The sequence below is a fragment of the Heteronotia binoei genome, chromosome 5, assembly GCF_032191835.1.
Source record: "Heteronotia binoei isolate CCM8104 ecotype False Entrance Well chromosome 5, APGP_CSIRO_Hbin_v1, whole genome shotgun sequence".
Taxonomy (NCBI): domain Eukaryota; kingdom Metazoa; phylum Chordata; class Lepidosauria; order Squamata; family Gekkonidae; genus Heteronotia; species Heteronotia binoei.
Genome location: NC_083227.1, coordinates 96,245,488 through 96,263,188, shown reverse-complemented (window position 1 = coordinate 96,263,188; position 17,701 = coordinate 96,245,488).

The window sequence follows — 17,701 nt, the reverse complement described above, 5'->3', positions numbered from 1 at the left end:
AAAGAATAGATATGATTACTAAGAGCCAGCACGGTTTTCTCAAGAACAAGTCATGTCAGACTAACCTGATCTCTTTTTTTGAGAAAGTGACCACCTTGCTGGATCAGGGGAATACTCTTGACATTGTTTATCTTGATTTCAGTAAGGCTTTTGATAAGGTTCCACATACTATCCTTGTTGACAAGTTGGTAAAATGTGGTTTGGATCCTGTTACCATTAGTTGGATCTGTAACTGGTTGACAGATCGCACCCAAAGAGTGCTTGTGAATGGTTCCTCACCCTCTTGAAGAGGAGTGACAAGTGGAGTGCCTCAAGGAACTGTCCTGGGACCTGTTTTGTTCAACATCTTTATCATTGATTTGGATAAAGGAATAGAGGGAATGCTTATTAAATTTGCTGATAATACTAAATTAGGAGGGGTTGCAAACACAGAAGAAGACAGAAACAGGATACAGGATGACCTTGACAGGTTGGAAAAGTAGGCTAAAACCAATAAAATTTAAGTAGGAAAAATCCAATGCATGGTTATAGGATGGGGGAGACTTGTCTTAGCAGTAGTATGTGCAAAAAGGATCTAGGGGTCTTAGTGGATCATACACTGAACATGAGTCAACAGTGTGATGCAGTGGCTAAGAAGGCAAATGCAATTTTGGGCTGTATCAACAAAAGTAAAGTGTCCAGATCACATGATGTGATGGTATCATTTTACTCTGCCCTGGTAAGACCTCACCTGGAGTATTGTGTTCAGTTTTGGGCACCACATTTTAAGAAGGATATAGACAAGCTGGAACGGGTCCAGAGGAGGGCAACGAAGATGGTGAGGGGTCTGGAGACCAAGTTCTATGAGGAAAGGTTGAAGGAGCTGGGGATGTTTAGGCTGGAGAGGAGGCGGTTGAGAGGTGATATGATCACCATCTTCAAGTACTTGAAGGGCTGTCATATAGAGGATGATGTGAAATTGTTTTCTGTGGCCCTGGAAGGTAGAACCAGAACCAATGGGTTGAAATTAAATCAAAAGAGTTTCTGGCTCAACTTTAGGAAGAACTTCCTGACCATTAAAGCGATTCCTCAGTGTAACAGGATTGCTCAGGAGGTGGTGCGCTCTCCTTCCTCGGAGGTTTTTAAACAGAGGCTAGATGGCCATCTGACAGCGATGAAGATCCTGTGAATTTAGGGGGAGGTGTTTGTGAGTTTCCTGTATTGTGCAGGGGGTTGGACTAGATGACTCTAGAGGTCCTTTCCAACTCTATGATTCTATGACAACATGCAAACCCCTCCAGTCCTGGAGACACTGCTGACACCAGTTCCCTTTAATCAAAACAACAGGCAGGCTATAAATATATTAATATATGTGTTTTGCCATCCAAAATTCTGGTATAGCTCAGCTCAATCCCACAGTGGCTCAACTGGGGGGGACCCACTTCCCACCATGCCTCCAAGCACCAGCCAAAAATGCCAACTAAGTCAGCAGCCAGCCACATACCTTCATGGTAGCCAGCCACAGTCCCTCAACCTCTATATAAATACCAGCCAGAACATCCATAGCTCAGGTGACAGGCTGTGTGTCATGAGGCTATATCTTTGTAGTCAATGGCTGCAGTCACACTGGGGGCTTGGAGTGATCTGGCCATGCCTCTATGTGCGGTGGTATAAATAGTTGTGGGAACTTTTAATCAGACATCCACTCTGAACCAACTTCACCATGCACTCACCCCACGGTCAATTTTTCAGATTGAGCAGCAACTTTTTTTTTGTCTTTCACTCATGCCCAAAAACATGTATCAAAAGCTCTGGTTCCTTTTTGACAGCTCCACAATCCCTCTGTCAAGTACTCAGTCCCTCTCAGTCTCCTTCCCTTTGCTTCTCTTCCTTAGAATACATTGTGGGGGGGTGCAGATTTACATGAGAGTAGTTGCACTGACTTCAGTACATTTACCCTTGTGTCAATAATGGGATTCTCTCAAATAGCAACTCTGATGCAGAAAGAGGAAAGGGTTATTTTTTGGGGGGGAGGGGGGGCAACTCCCAATCCAGAATGACTATTTGTCTGCAATGACTGACAACGCCAGGGGCAATCATATGCTCAGGGCTTTTTTTGTAGCAGTAACTCCTTTGCATATTAGGTCACACACTCCTGATGTAGCAAATTCTCCAAGAGCTTACAGGGCTCTTAGCACAGGACCTACTGTAAGATCCAGGAGGACTGGCTACATCAGGGGTGTGTGGCCTAATATGCAAAGGAGTTACTGCTACAAAAAAAAGCCCTGCATATGCTAATGTACACATTGCTACCTGATCCAAAAGAGGGGGAGTGGAAATGGAAGGGAAGACTTCCCAAATGGCTTGACTTTGCAAGAAGGGAGTTCAGACATCCAGAAACACAGGATGAATGGGCAGACATCCATAAACACTGGATTTTCTCTGGTGGTTATTTACTCCCAACTCATCATATGACAGGGTATGACTGGGGAACTAGGCTTCCCAACCCTCCCGCCCTGGCGGGGGACCCCAGGATTTCCACCCTCTTCCCCCGCTCCCCCAAAAAACGGAAGCAGGGGGAGGGGAGAGAAATGGCGCCGGGGAGCATGGCGAGCCGCCCGATCCTGGAGCGGGCGAGGCCGCTGCCGCCCCCTCCTCGCCCACCGCAGCTGCTCCTCCGAGATGGGCCCAGGCTGAGCCCATCTTGGAGGAGCAGCCAAGAGCAGCGCAGGCAAAACCAGAGAAGGGGAGGGCGAGGCAGGCCAGGAGCATGGCGAGCCGCGAATCCGGGCCCTTCTAGGACCTGGACTTGCGGCTCGCCACGCCCCCGGCCCGCCTCCACCCCCCCTCTGCTTCCACCCCAGAGGCGGAGCGGGCGAGGCTGCCGCGCTGCTGCCGCCTCTTCTCTGCTTGCTGTGCTGCTCCTCCGAGATGGGCTCAAGCCGAGCCCATCTCGGAGGAGCAGCCACGGCGAGCGGAGAAGAGGCGGCAGCTGCGGGGCGGCTCGCCACGCTCCCCGGCGCCGTTTCCCCCCTCCCTCCTAGCTCCACCCCAGTGTCTCCTGGCTCCACCCCCAAAGTCTCCTGGCTCCACCCCCAAAGTCCCCAGATATTTCTGGGGTTGGACTTGGCAACCCTATGGGGAACAGGTGCCAGATGAGGTTGTGTGACCAAGCCTATTTAATCCATAAGGGAACAGCAACTATATTGGGCCAAAATGCCTTTCTGACCACAGCCTATGTTGTTCACACTAAGAGCAAATGATACTTTGATGGTAGGAACCAAACCCTTAGCACCACAGAGTCAACTCTCAGCACAAGCAATCAAGAGGAGAACAAACATTACATTCCCTTAATACTATTCTGCTCAGAACCTTTTCAGATACTCCACCTTAGTCTGCAGACACCAAAAGAAAGACATGGGTCACAAAGATATAGCTAAATGGGAATGTTAGGAAAATGTACTCCACACGGGTAAGCAAGAACAGTGGAATCCCAGCCCACATTTTGGACAGCTACAATGATTTGTACCTACTTTTTGTATTGCCTCAACCATCCATACTCCAGCAACATTTTCTAGCAGTAAGAGTATACAGTAGTTGAAAAGGGGTTGGAGACTGAGGAAGACTGAGAGGCAGAGACTTACTAAAACAGTGCTCTGTAACATTCACAATGTCACGTCCAGCTGTATGAGTAGGTCACACCACAGCAGGACAATCTAAGATCTTCCCTATGGTAAAAACAAGGGGAAAACAGAGCATCACATAGCACAGTGATGTCACAGTGTCACAGAATGCCATTTCAGGGCCTCCAACCCATTTTCCTCCTACAGAAGGCCACCTAGAAGGGATAGCTAAGTATTGGCTCAGTTGGTTATGCTATGTCCCCCAGCAGAAACATCCTGCTATGTAAGGACCCCCTCCATAGAGGTGGGGGGAACTGTAGACCCTGCCCGAGCAATACATCCAGAAATCTGGTGGTCCAACCATCTTTGTTGTCATTCTGAAACATTGCTTATTATTATTTCTGTGTCTTTATGATTTCTGTGTGAGCAGCCATCCAACAGGGACACTGGCAGGAAGGACTGCATTGCCATTATGGTGCAAACCATCTACTGAGCCAATGGCATGATCAATGGCTGCACTGATCAGAGTGGATCTTGCTATTCTACTGTGGGATTGTCAGTTCTCAAATCCTAGCCAAGCTTCTGCACTACCACAAGCAGGTCAGACAATTGTTCAGACAACACCGTTGTTCCTCTTCTATACATGCAGTGATTGGGAAACCTCTACCTGTGACTGTGACCTGTCAGTGCAGCTTGCAAAGATACAGGAGCCTTACTAGAATGAGGGAGCTGTCAGCTCCATTCATTGAAATGGTTCCAGTTTCCTGAATGCCACTTGATAAATGTGTGGATTTCTCTACAGCTGTGTCTCTGCCTTGAGTCTGGCAGATAAAGTAGAATTCCCACCCACTCCTAATTCCTCACCTCTTCTGTCTTTAGTAGGCAAGTTCATACTGGGAAGGGGCTGAAGGGAAGGAACATGCACTGTTGCAAGGGTGAAGAATTCCCAAGCGTCATGCTCCCACACATCATTGCTGGAAGGCAATAAGCTGGCAGAAAGGAAGACAGGTGAGTATGGATGGAACACAGAGGTATCTTGGGCAAATGGGAACAGGCAGTGGAGATCAGCCTCCTGAGTGCAGTCAGAAGATGGTTTAGGGGTCAAAATAATGGGTGTGGGGGCAGCCAATAAGAATGAGCAGCCCATCCACCAGGGAAATGCTGTTCACCACTTTGGGGTCAGGCAGTAATTTTTCTCCAGGCCAGTTTCCAGGGATCATGGAGGGTTTTGTTGTTGTTGTTGTTGTTTTTACATCTTCTAGGCATGGAGCAAGTGTCAATGAGGGTGTGCGGGAGGAGATTACCTATGAATTTCCTGCATTGTGCAGGGGGTTGGACTACATGACTCTGGAGGTCCCTTCCAACTCTATGATTCTAAGATGCATGACATGCAAATCTTTAGCTGTCTTCAGGAGTCCAGTTCAGGGTTTTCCTCATGTGGGAATAGAACCAGCCTAAGGTGTTTTTAGATCTTGTGTACCCAGTTTGGTGAATGATTAGGGAGTGTTTCCTAAGGCTGTTTCTACGCTCAGGGTTGATTCTGATTTTATGAGTATTGAATCTGCCTGCAGAAAACTCCTGTTCAAAGGTACTCTTGTAAAGTGAGGAGCAACTCCAAGGTGAAACCGTTTCAGTGCCAATTCAAGAAAATGAGTGTAGATCTTAAGATAATTCAAAGCAAGACAGAAGTGACAGTGGTATGCAATGCAGATGAACATTTTAAATGAGGATCTTCTGTCAAGTGTAGAAACAGCCTTTAAGTGTGGGGGGTATGTGTTCAAGTCAGACCTCTTCCTCCTCTTTTGCTGCAAAAGGTGAGCATTGCCTTCTGATCAGCATCCGTCTTAGTGAAAATTGGCCCCATGCCGCCCATTTGCTACATGGCTGCCTTTCCCCAGGGAGCATACCACTATTGCCTTTGGGTATCGTGTTTTCCCCTTCTTGCTGCTCCAGTCTCTGTATTCCCCTTTCCTGTCAAAAGACTGGTGTTTCCACATCCACCTAGGCCAAGACCCTTGGTGGAAAGGGTCTTACATAGCCCATGATGGGACACTTTAGGCAAAAACACCTGGACCAGAACCCACATGTTGGCTGTATTGAGTAACCTATAGGACCAGGAAATGTTGTGGCAGGAGCAGTCATGTACCCTGAAATGTCTCTGGTTCGGGAGGACTTATCTCAAAGAGATGAAGGGTTAGCTGTTACTTTTCTACCGGGTAATGGATCAGAGTTGTCCATTGAGATGGTTACAAACAGTATGGACAGTCTGCCAAAGTCTTGAGGCGGCAGGAGGAAGGTTGCGGGCCTAGCTTGTCTGGGAAATTATAGATGTTTGTATACAAATGCTAGAAGGACTATGAGGAGCATATTGCAAAAAACATAAAGACCAACAATAAAAATTTCTTCAAATATATTAGAAGCAGGAAACCAGCCAGGAAGGCAATGGGGCCCTTCTATGATCAAGAGGTGAAAGGATTACTGAAGGACAATAGGGAAATGGCTGAGAAGCTGAATGCATTTTTTGCCTCCATCTTCACTGTGGAAGATGAGAAGTGTTTGCCTGCTCCAGAACTACAAATTTTGGAAGGGGTGTTCAAAGACCTGAGTCAGATTGAGGTGACAAGAGAGGAGGTCCTACAACTGATAGACAAATTAAAATCTAATAAGTCACCAGGTCTGGATGGCATACATCCAAGAGTTCTGAAAGAACTCAAAGTTGAACTTGTGGATCTCCTGACAAAAATATGTAATCTTTCATTGAAATCTGCCTCTGTTCCTGAGGACTGGAAGGTAGCAAATGTCACCTCCATCTTTAAAAAGGGTTCCATCTTTAAAAAGGGTTCCAGAGGAGATCCGGGAAATTACAGGGCAGTCAGTCTGACTTCAATACCGGGAAAGCTGGTAGAAACCATTATCAAGGACAGAATGAGTAGGCACATTGATGAACACGAGTTATTGAGGAAGACTCAGCATGGGTTCTGTAAGGGAAGATCTTGTCTCATTAACCTGTTACATTTCTTTGAGGAGGTGAACAGACATGTGAACAAAGGAGACCCAATAGATGTTGTTTACGTTGACTTCCAGAAAGCTTTTGATAAAGTTCCTCATCAAAGGCTCCTTAGTAAGCTTGAGAGTCATGGAGTAAAAGGACAGGTTCTCTTGTGGATCAAAAACTGGATAATTAATAGGAAGCAGAGAGTGAGTATAAATGGGCAATCTTTGCAGTGGAGGACGGTAAGCAGTGGGGTGCTGCAGGGCTCAGTACTGGGTCCCATGCTCTTTAACTTGTTCATAAATAATTTGGAGTTGGGAGTAAGCAGTGAAGTGGCCAAGTTTGCAGATGACACTAAATGGTTCAGGGTGGTGAGAACCAGAGAGGATTGTGAGGCACTCCAAAGGGTCTGTTGAGGCTGGGTGAGTGGGTGTCAACGTGGCAGATGAGGTTCAATGTGGCCAAGTGCAAAGTAATACACACTGGGGCCAAGAATCCCAGCTACAAATACAAGTTGATGGATTGTGAACTGGCAGAGACTGACCAAGAGAGTGATCTCGGGGTCGTGTCAAGACAGTGTGTGATTGCAATAAAAAAGGCCAATGCCATGCTGGAAGTTATTAGGAAGGGAATTGAAAACAAATCAGCCAGTATCATAATGCCCCTGTATAAATTGATGGTGTGGTCTCATTTGGAATATTGTGTACAATTCTGGTCACCGCACCTCAAAAAGAATATTATAGCATTGGAAAAAGTGCAGAAAAGGGCAACTAGAATGATTAAAGGTTTGGAACACTTTCTCTATGAAGAAAGGTTAAAACACTTGGGGCTCTTTAGCTTGGAGAAACGTCGACTGCGGAGTGACATGATAGAGGTTTACAAGATTATGCATGGGATGGAGAAAGTAGAGAAAGAAGTCCTTTTCTCGCTTTCTCACAATACAAGAACTCGTGGGCATTCAATGAAATTGCTGAGCAGTCAGGTTAAAATGGATAGAAGGAAGTACTTCTTCACCCAAAGGGTGATTAACATGTGGAATTCACTGCCACAGGAGGTGGTGGCGGCTAGAAGCATAGCCAGCTTCAAGAGGGGGTTAGATGAAAATATGGAGCAGAAGTCCATCAGTGGCTATTTGGCCACTGTGTGACACAGCGTGTTGGACTGGATGGACCATTGGCCTGATCCAACATGGCTTCTCTTATGTTCTTGCTTGTGTCCTCCTGGCAAAAAAGAATGTAGCTGCACATGTGGACCCAAACCCATGTCTGCAGAGCTTGCTGGAGTATGTTGACTTCAGGTCTCCTGTTATTTGTCCTACTGGCCTCTTCAGGAGTAGAGTCCAGCTGCTCCTTGCCCTGTCTTCTGATGCTCTATGTGCGTGCAGTGATTGTGTGATGTCAGGGGGACATGGTCACATTGGCAGGTGGTGATTCACTGTAACTGTGTGTGTCATTCGTGGGGCACCGGTGACATGCCACTCTGTGGCTGGTGAATGCTGGTGGGGTTGCTATGCCTTATGGTGTGATCTCTTTGCCACCAGAACCTTGCTGAGGGGTTTCTGTTACATTTATTTCTCCTATGCAGAGTAGGACATTTATTTCTCCTAATCAGAGTTTTGGGCTGTGACTTCTCGGGCTTTAACTAAGCTCAGGTTGTCTGGGGTGCGGTTTGGTACCCACTGCTTTAGAATTGGGGCAGCCTCTACAGCTGCTGCCCTGGGATATCCTTCCACTTCCATTCATTTGTAGGTGCTCATCGGCCTACAAATATTATGTTCGACCTTTGCTCAGTTCCTAGCGTCGTTTGTTTGGCTGAAATGTTGCTGGTTCTTGTTCTAGGTTGACTGTTTTTTCTTTTTTAGATGCTGTTGTTCCTGGCCAGATGAGACAAGTTCTCATCTGTGGACACAGCTCTGTGTTTTGGGCCGCACATCAGGCTCGGAGAACTTCGGTCGGCTCTCAGCTGGGACTCAGCCAATACATTTCTATAGAATGGCAGGGGCGCCAGGGTCTTCAGTGGCCTGGTCTGCTGCCTTTGTTATTCCAAGAGAATGCGGGCCCTCCTCCTATTTTCGGAGAGCCAGTTTGGTGTAGTGGTTAAGTGCGTGGACTCTTATCTGGGAGAACCGGGTTTGATTCCCCACTCCTCCACTTGCACCTGCTAGCATGGCCTTGGGTCAGCCATAGCTCTGGCAAAGGTTGTCCTTGAAAGGGCAACTGTTGTGAGAGCCCACTCCAGCCCCACCCACCTCACAGGGTGTTTGTTGTGGGGGAGGAAGGTAAAGGAGATTGTGACCCGCTCTGAGACTCTTCAGAGTGGAGGGCGGGATATAAATCCAATATCTTCTTAATCATTCACCTGGGAGGGAATGATCTTGGGCTAGTAAAAGGCAAGGCGTTAGTCTTGCAGGCCCTGTCATGGGTGCTGGGGACCCTGCAGAAGAAGCTGAGCCTGCAGAAGAAACTGTGCCCCTTCCACCTGCACCAGTGCCCCTGCCTCCTGCTGGAGAAGATCCAAGCCCCCCTGCCTCGTCCTCTCGGGTGGCTCGTGTGCGTGACCGCCTTCGTCAGGACCTCAGGGATAGGAGGAGGGCAGCACGCTTACGAGCAAGACACTTCCTGAGCCCTGAGTTTTGAAAGGATTCTGGCCCTTCTGGAGTGAGGATGCTTGAGTCTCAGCAGGATCCTGGCTGCCTCTCTGAGCCAGCAATTAGCCCAAATGGGCAACAGCCAGCAGAGGGCTGTATAGCTGTGGGCTTTGGGAGGAGGCTTTGTGGAAGCAACTAGTCACTTACCTGACGTTCTAGCATCCACTTCGGCTTCTGACTTCGGCTTCTGGACCCCTTGACTCTGGCATTGACTTCTGGACCCCCTGACTTCGGCCTCTGAACCTCTGACCTACAATACCTGGACTGTGATTCGGTTTTGGCGCTTTGGACCCTCCTTGCTACCCAGCTACAGACCTTGGACTGCCCCTGGACTTCACCTGGCCTGGCCCCAGCCCGTGACAGGCCCGCGAGGATTTTCAGTACATTAGAGAGAGATGGCCTGGGACCACCATAATTTGGTCAGCCATGATTCCCCACCAGGTGTGGCGCAGTGCTTTTGACCCTGCAGGTATTGAGTGGGTCTGTTAAAAAGCTAACAAGGTAATTAGGAAGGCATTGGTAGGGGGGTTGGGTCACTATTTACCCCATCCGGATATTTCTACGAAATTTCCTGACCTCTACAGAGGGGATGGGGTGCATCTCTCTGAAAAGGGCAATATGCTTTTCTTGAGAGATCTCCGGCAAGGGCTGCGGGTAGCCTTGGGCATCCTAGTGGATGCTAAGCCCCAAGTAGAGACTTGGTCTTAGTAGTGGCAGGTTTTACTGGGTTTATGGTGCTATGTGGCTAGGAGAGGACCATGAAGCATACCCCTTTTTGGGAATTAGGGGTCTGGCAGAATCAACCTTTGGGTTTGATGACATGGGGTGGGAAAATGCAGACCATCCTGGAGGCTCCACTAGAGGGTACCTTCCATTGAGACATGTGTCTGGTGGTTGGGCCCTCTGGGGAGTGCCTTCTTGCTGGGCTGGCCTGGCGGGAGCTCTGTCACACGGCTCCGGCTGGGGGCTGGGTCTCTCGCCCGTGAATGGCAGGGGAGCAGTCTGTTGAGACCCCTGGCCCTGACCAGGCCACAGTTCTGGGTGCCCTTGCCATTTTCATTATGCTTAATAAAGTGGCCCATAGTTATACCAACACTTTGTGTCCAACTCTTCATTCCGACTTGGGGGGCAATTCGTCGCTGGCAGCCGGCAGCTTCACTGCTAGGCTGCTGGGTTGAACTTTGCCTCCCTGGAATGGAAGGGAGGATTGACAGCCCGTTTGAGCGTGTGTTGAAGGGGGTGGGACTTGGCCATTGCAAAGGCTGAACATCCGTCCGCAGCTTCTGTTCCTTGTCGGAGATCGGCCCTCCCACCCGCCCTGTTTGTTATGTAGGCAAGTGCTGGTCACCTCATGGTTGGGGGACTGGGTAGGAATTTTTTGCTCCCCAGCTGATTGGCCATTTGCTGGGGTGTTTTTTCACCTACCCTGCATAGCAGTTCAATGGATTGTGGATTTGGCTAGAGGGAGGTGCCGTTAAATAGGTTGGTCACTTTAGTTTGGCAGGTTTTACTGGGTTTATGGTGCTAATCGGCTAGGGGAGGACCATGAAGCATCCCCCTTTTGGGGAATTAGGGGTCTGGAAGAATCAACCTTTGGGTTTGATGACCCGGGGTGGGAGAATGCAGACCGTCCTGGAGGCTCCACTAGAGGGTGCGTCTGGTGGTTGGGCCCGCTGGGGTATGCCTTCTTGCTGGGCTGGCCTGGTGGGAGCTGTGTCACACGGCTCCGGCTGAGGGCTGGGTCTCTCGCCCTTGAATGGCAGTGGAGCGGTCTGTTGAGACCCCTGGTTCTGACCAGGACACAGTTCTGGGTGCCCTTACCATAAAGAGGCCCATAGTTATACCAACACTTTGTGTCCGACTCTTCATTCCGACTTGGGGGGCAATGTAGTGTCCTATGTTATAGCAACCCCACTGATGTTCTCCAGTCATGGAGTGGCGAGCCACCAGTGCCCCTATGAATGACACACAGAGGTTCAGCTCAGATTGCTTGTGCTTTAGTACTATGAGAGAAGAAGAAAATGCTTCTCTCTCTCCATTGTTAATAGTTTTACAAAGACTCATGTGTTCCCCCTTCTTTTCCTTTATTTCCACTCTTTAAAAAGTCAAATGTATGTTCTAGGAACAGTAAGGCCTAGGGAATGATGTATATGAAGGCAAAGAAAACACAAACAGGAAGTATATATTTAAGGAAGTATATATTTAAGGTTGCAATAATCCTGTGTACATTTATTTGAAAGTCACGTCAGTCAACAGAACTTACTGCAAGTAAATATGCATGGGTGTGGGCTCCATGAGTGCTTATTGTACCAATGATTTCAACTATCAATATCTCCTTGAAACAACTGAAGTGACTTGAAGACATAATTTTTTAAAATCCAGGTGATAACCTGTCTTTTCAGTGCACAGGATTCCTTTTCTTTCTCTAGTTCCATTTCATCTGCAGAAAAATTCTAGAACACTACTTGCAACCAATTCATATTGAATATTTTGTTCACATATCAATAATGAAAGCAACAGTTACACTGGGTTAACATACATATCTGCATAAACTGCAGTCCTCTTAAGGTATCCCAAACAGGATTCCTGTGCTTTCAACAGCTAACTGGTGGGTCAAAATTCAATAGGAGCATCTTTTCCCTATCTTGGCAAAGGTTTAACCAGCAGTGAGGAAACTTGCTGGTTGTCTGCCTAGAGTTCTGTTGTTAATTATACAAGAACTCTGCTAGAAAACCCCTCCCCCTGGTAGCTTGATAGCAACAAAAGCACATGCACACAAACAACCAGTAACGTTTGTCTTACAATGATAATTCGGCCCATCTACGGCCGCATCGCCTTGGAGGAGGTGGAGACTGAAAGGTTTCCCGGGCATCCGGGGAATCTGTTGGGGCGGTGAGTCGGGACTATAAGAGTCCTGACCCCGCCCCATGTGGCGCAGTTCTTTTTGACTCTCAGTTGGTAGCAGCATGTGGGACTGGTCGGAATTGAATAGCTGGGCAGCGTTTAGGTGGCGTCGAGCAGCGGCTGCGAGTGGTGGCAGCGAGAGGCGGTGGCTCGAATCGTCGACAGCTTGAAGCGGTGTTGGGGGACTGTCTGAGTGTCGGGTGGCTGTCGGCAGGCTTGTTCGGGGGAAAGAGCTTGGACGGGGGTGGGGCCTTTCTTGGGAGGAGGCTTCTTTGTGACGGCCCGAGGCAGGCATTAGTCAGGCTGGGGAGAATCGGGGGGGGGGGGGGTTGGCATAAGTGGGCCCAGTGGCTGTGGGTGTGCGCTCTGCTTATTACCCCCCCACACCAGCCAGTTCATTCCACCCCTCACCCCCCCCCACGTCAGGACACGGTTGCAGGAGAGGTGTTTTTTGTGGAGAATGGAGGGTGATAGATCTGCAGAGGGGGTGTTTGGTGAAGGGTATTGTAGTTACCCTCCCCCCCTCCTTTTATCGTTGTTACTGTGGAGGGGTTCGGTGGTGCAGAGGCACATTGTTGGCTGGGCAATCTCTGTGGTGCCTGGAGGTAGCCAGTTTGATTGTGGGATAGCCCCATTTAGAAGGTGCTGGAAGGAGGGCAATATATAAATTTAGTTGGGGAAATGGGGCCTAAGAAGGGACAGGGAGCACCTAAGGGCAAGCAACTTGCTAGGCCTCAGAGGAAGAGGGTGCGTACAGACAAGGACATTGATCGTGCCAAGGTCTCTGCTTGGACATGGCATGCAATTATGCATCAACTTGGGGCCTTTGAACGTGAAAGGGGCTCTACAGTGGGGTCTGGGCATTCCAAGGTCAAGGGGTGGTCAGGTATGCTGTCCTTTGAGCAAGAGGTACTCGCACGACTTTCTGCGTTACAGAAAGTCGGTGGTGGCAGGGAGCAGCCAGCGGAACGAACACAGGGAGTGGAGCCTGATATGGATGTGGAGTTGGATGGACGGGTGGAGGTCCCAGAGTTGATTGGTGAATTGGAGGGGCTTGCACAGTCAGCACCAGTGGTGGTGGTGGTGGTTGCACCACGACATGGTGAGGGTAAGTATTTGCAGCCTCAACAAGTTCAGTCATAGCCTTGGGGTACGTGGGGTTCCCCTTCTACACCGGTTGGAGTTGTTACATCTGGCGTCGCTTCCCCATTTGTAGGGCATGGGGCACCTTGGGTATACCCAAGTCAGCAGGGTCCAACGTGGATGGAAGGGGCCCCTTCTCAGCAAGGCACGAGTCAGGTTGGATTAGGCAGGGTTGTACAGTCCCAAGTTGGGGTCCCAGCGGTGATACCGGCACAAGGAGCTTCTGGGCAAGGAGTTCAGGGCGTTCTCCCATGGGGTGGACAGATGATGATGCCGCAGCAATCAAGATGGCCTAATGGTCAGTGGACGGCATGGGGCTACTTGTCCAATCCTTATGGGTCGGTGCCATTTCCAGCTCTCCTCTTTGGAGATACAGCGATGCCATTGGGTGACCATTTGACGCCTGCTACGTGGGAAAAGATTTTACGAGGCGAATACGTGGATGTATTTAGCCTGCTATATAGGGAATTGGGAAAGAAGGAGAAGGAAGACCTTGACGAGAAGGAGAAAGAGAAACTGAAACGCAGGAAGGTGGATAGGACCTGGGCTAATTGGTTGCCGGGTTTCTTGATTTAAGCTGGGGTTATCACAAGGGCGCAGCCTTTCAGGGCAGCGCCTTGGTTTCAGTACTGCGATATCATTTACCGGGCATACACCAACTTTGTCGGTGCAGCCTGGATGCAGTATGATGAGGCCTTCCGAATGCGGGCGGCGATCAACCTGGCCCTTCCGTGGAATCAGATAAATTAGCAGTTGTGTCTTCAGCTGATGTCTCCTGCTAAACCCAATTCGGGTGATCGGGCGGACAGTGGTCACCTAGTACACAAGCTGCAGAGCACGTCAGGAGCCAGTGCAGTAGCGGGCCAGTCGGTTCAACCCTGACTGTTTTGGGAATTTACATCCTAGGGCATTTGCTCAAGGAAAGCTTGTAAATTTAAGCATGAGTGCCCATTGTGTGGGGGGGGTCTCATGCTTTTTCAGCCTGTACCAAAGCCAAGACAAGGAGAGGTGCCAAGCGAGCCGGGGGCGGGGGTAACCTTCCACAGACTGGAAAAGGGTCCCAGCCCCATTCGGCTGAGAGTACTTGAAAAGTTATTAGAGGGATAGCCTTTAGTGGTTGATAGAGTTTATTTGTTAGAGGATTTTACTCATGGTTTTCGGATTCCATACCAGGGCAAGCGGGCGCCCTGTATGGCGTCCAATTTTCGTTTTGTTAAGGGTATGGAACAGATAGGGGAAAAATTGCTAAGGAATGCTGGGAAGATCAGGTTATTGGCCCGTTTGAGGCCCCTCCTGTACCCAACCTCAAGGTATCCCCCCTCGGGGTGGTGCCTAAGAAGGCACTGAGAGAATACCGCCTCATTCATCACCTGTCTTACCTGAGGGGTGGTTCTGTAAATGACGCCATTCCCGACCAGCTTTGTTGGGTGCGATACACCTCCTTTGACCAGGCGGTCAAAGTGGTGCGGGCATGTGGAAAGGGGGCTGAAATGGCAAAATGCGACATTAAGTCAGCATTTCGACTGTTACCCGTCCACCCTAGGGATTTTGAGTTACTGGGTTTTATGTTTAATGGTAAATATTTCATGGATCGAGCTTTGCCAATGGGTTGCTCAATTTCCTGCGCAGCCTTTGAGCGATTCAGTTCCTTTTTGGAATGGGCGCTACAAGTCAAGTCAGGGTTGACTGAAATGGTTCATTACTTTGATGACTACCTTTTTGTGGGTCCGGCTGGCTTGGGGCTATGTGCCAGACTAATGGAAACTTTTGTTCAACTGGCTGACGAACTGGGGGTGCTATTGGCGCATGAAAAGACAGAAGGCCCAGCATCAGTTTTGACATTTTTGGGTATTGAGTTGGACTCTGGTAAGCAAGCCTCACGGCTCCCAGAGGACAAGGTTCAAGGGATGCGGAGGCGCATTGCAACGATAAAAGGGCAACGTAAGGTGTCTCTGCTGGAGCTGCAACAACTCGTTGAACTTTGCATGCAGAGCAGTTGCACCGGGAAGGGCATTCCTTAGGTGGCTATGTGATGCTATGAGTGCCCTCATCATAGAATGAGGATAACCGCAGGTATGAGAAAAGATCTAGAGGTTTGAGAGGAATTTTTGGATTCCTTTAATGGTATCTCTTTTTGGAGGGAGGACATGCGGATTGAAGCTGACCTCCAGGTAATGTCTGATGCTGCGGGTTCTATAGGTTTTGGGGTATTTTTCAGAGGGCATTGGTGTGTGGAGAAGTGGCCGAGGGAATGGTTGGCTAGTCAGCTCTCCAGGGATTTAACATTTTTGGAATTTTTTCCCATTGTAGTGGCGTTGTGGCTCTGGGGAGATCAACTAGCCAACCATGTGGTGCATTTTTGGTGTGACAACTTGGCAGTGGTCCATGTGATTAACTCTTTGTCCTCCAGATCTGTACCAGTAATGAACCTGGTTAGAGCTTTTACATTACGCTGCCTTCAGTTGAATCTGCTGTTCATGGCTAAGCATGTGCCTGGCATTCGTAATGGTGTGGCTGACATCCTGTCTCGCCAACAGATGGAGCGTTTTCGCCAGCTGGCTCCGGATGCCGACCCATGGCCGGTCAGGGTGCCTCAGGACCTGTAGCAGCTTGGAGGGTCGAAGCCAGTAGGGCAATCAGTTTAGCCTTGGCTCCAAGTACCAGAAGAGCATATGAGAGGGCTGTATGGCAATTCAGGTTATTTAGAATTTCAGGGGGATTGCGGGACATTTGGCCCATTCCTGTGCTGCACTTGATGCAGTTTTTAGTACACCAAAGGGAAAGGGGCTTGGCAGGTAAATCCATTAGGGGGCAGTTAGTGGCCATTGCCTTTGTAAGTAAGGCCCAGGGATTTGGGGAGAACACTGGGGACTTTAGGGTACAGAGGATGCTGGAGGGCTGGTTTCGGGAAAGGGGGACATGGGCTGACTTACGGCAGCCTATTCCCCTACCCTGTTTAAGGGATTGGGCCAGATTTGGCCCGAGGTGTGTGTTTCACAATACGAAGTTGCCCTGTTCCATGCAGGGGCACTGACAGCCTTCTTTGGGGCTTTCAGGGTTAGCGAGCTGGTGGTACAGTCGCGTAACGATCAGTCTAACTGTGCATTACAGGCCAGTGATGTTGCCTTTAAAGGCGACCAGGTAGTACTGACAGTTAGGCGATCCAAAACAGATCAGTTGGGAAAAGGAGCAGCAGTTACTCTTGGGCCTTGTGGGGAGATTGGTTTGTGTCCTGTTAGGGCGTTGCGGCAGTTCCTGGCAGTTAGAGGGGATGCAGAGGAACCGTTATTTCGGCACAGGGACGGTTCCCCGCTTACCAAATTTCAATTTTGGGTGGTAACTGCATGGGCTTTGGATAAACTTGGGCTCAAGGGGGTTACATTTGTCACCCATTCGTCCAGGATTGGAGCGACCTTCACGGCAGCGGCATTGGGGTACCCTGGCCCTGTTATACAGAGGGTAGGTCTGTGGCTTACCGCTCTTATGTGCTTTGCTTTCTCCATTTTGAGCAGGGGATACTTGTTTGACCTGGTTATGTCTCTGTTGGGCAAGTTAGGTTCTTGGTTGACTGTTTTTTTCCTTTCAGGTGCTGTTGCTCGTCAGGAGAGGCTACGGATCCTCGTCTGCAGGTAAAGTTTTGTGTTTTGGGCGACCCACTACGCACAGAGGTCTCCAGTTGGTTCCCAATTGGGTCTCAGCGAATGGGCCATGGTAGAGTGGCAGGGTCACCATGGGCTTCGGTGGCCCAGTTTACTGCCTCTCTTATTTCAGGAGAGGAGGGGTCCTCCTCCCAATATACTGGTCATACACCTTGGGGGTAATGACCTTGGTTGGATGAAAGAGAGGGCCCTTTCTCTGCAGGCGGTGGCGGACCTGCAGGTCATCGTGCGGAGGTGGCCTGGGGTCCGCCTAGTGTGGTCTGCCATTCTGCCTCGTCGAGTTTGGCGAGGGGCTTGGGACCCAGGGGGGATTGAAAGGGCTAGGAAGAAAGCCAGTCGGGCCCAGGCATTGATGGGGGTTTGGGGAATTTTCTGCCTCACCCATCAATTCGATCCGATTGTGTCAGGTTGTATAGACCTGATGGGGTGCATCTTTCGGATGCAGGCAACTGGGCCTTTTTAAATGACCTTCGGCAAGGGCTTCGGGCGGCTCTGGACTGCCCGTTGGGGTGCTAAAGCCTAAGCGAAGGCTTGGCATTGGCAGAAGGTGCAAGGGGTTATGGAGGCAATTCGGCCAATCTACGGCCACGCCACAACAGCAGCCATAGGCCAGAGGGCCGTGTTTGCCTCCTTGGAGGAGGCGGAGACTGAAAGGTTTCCTGGGCATCTGGGGAATCTGTTGGGGTGGTGCGTCGGGACTATAAGAGTCCTGACCCCGCCCCATGTGGCACAGTTCTTTTTGACTCTCGGCCCA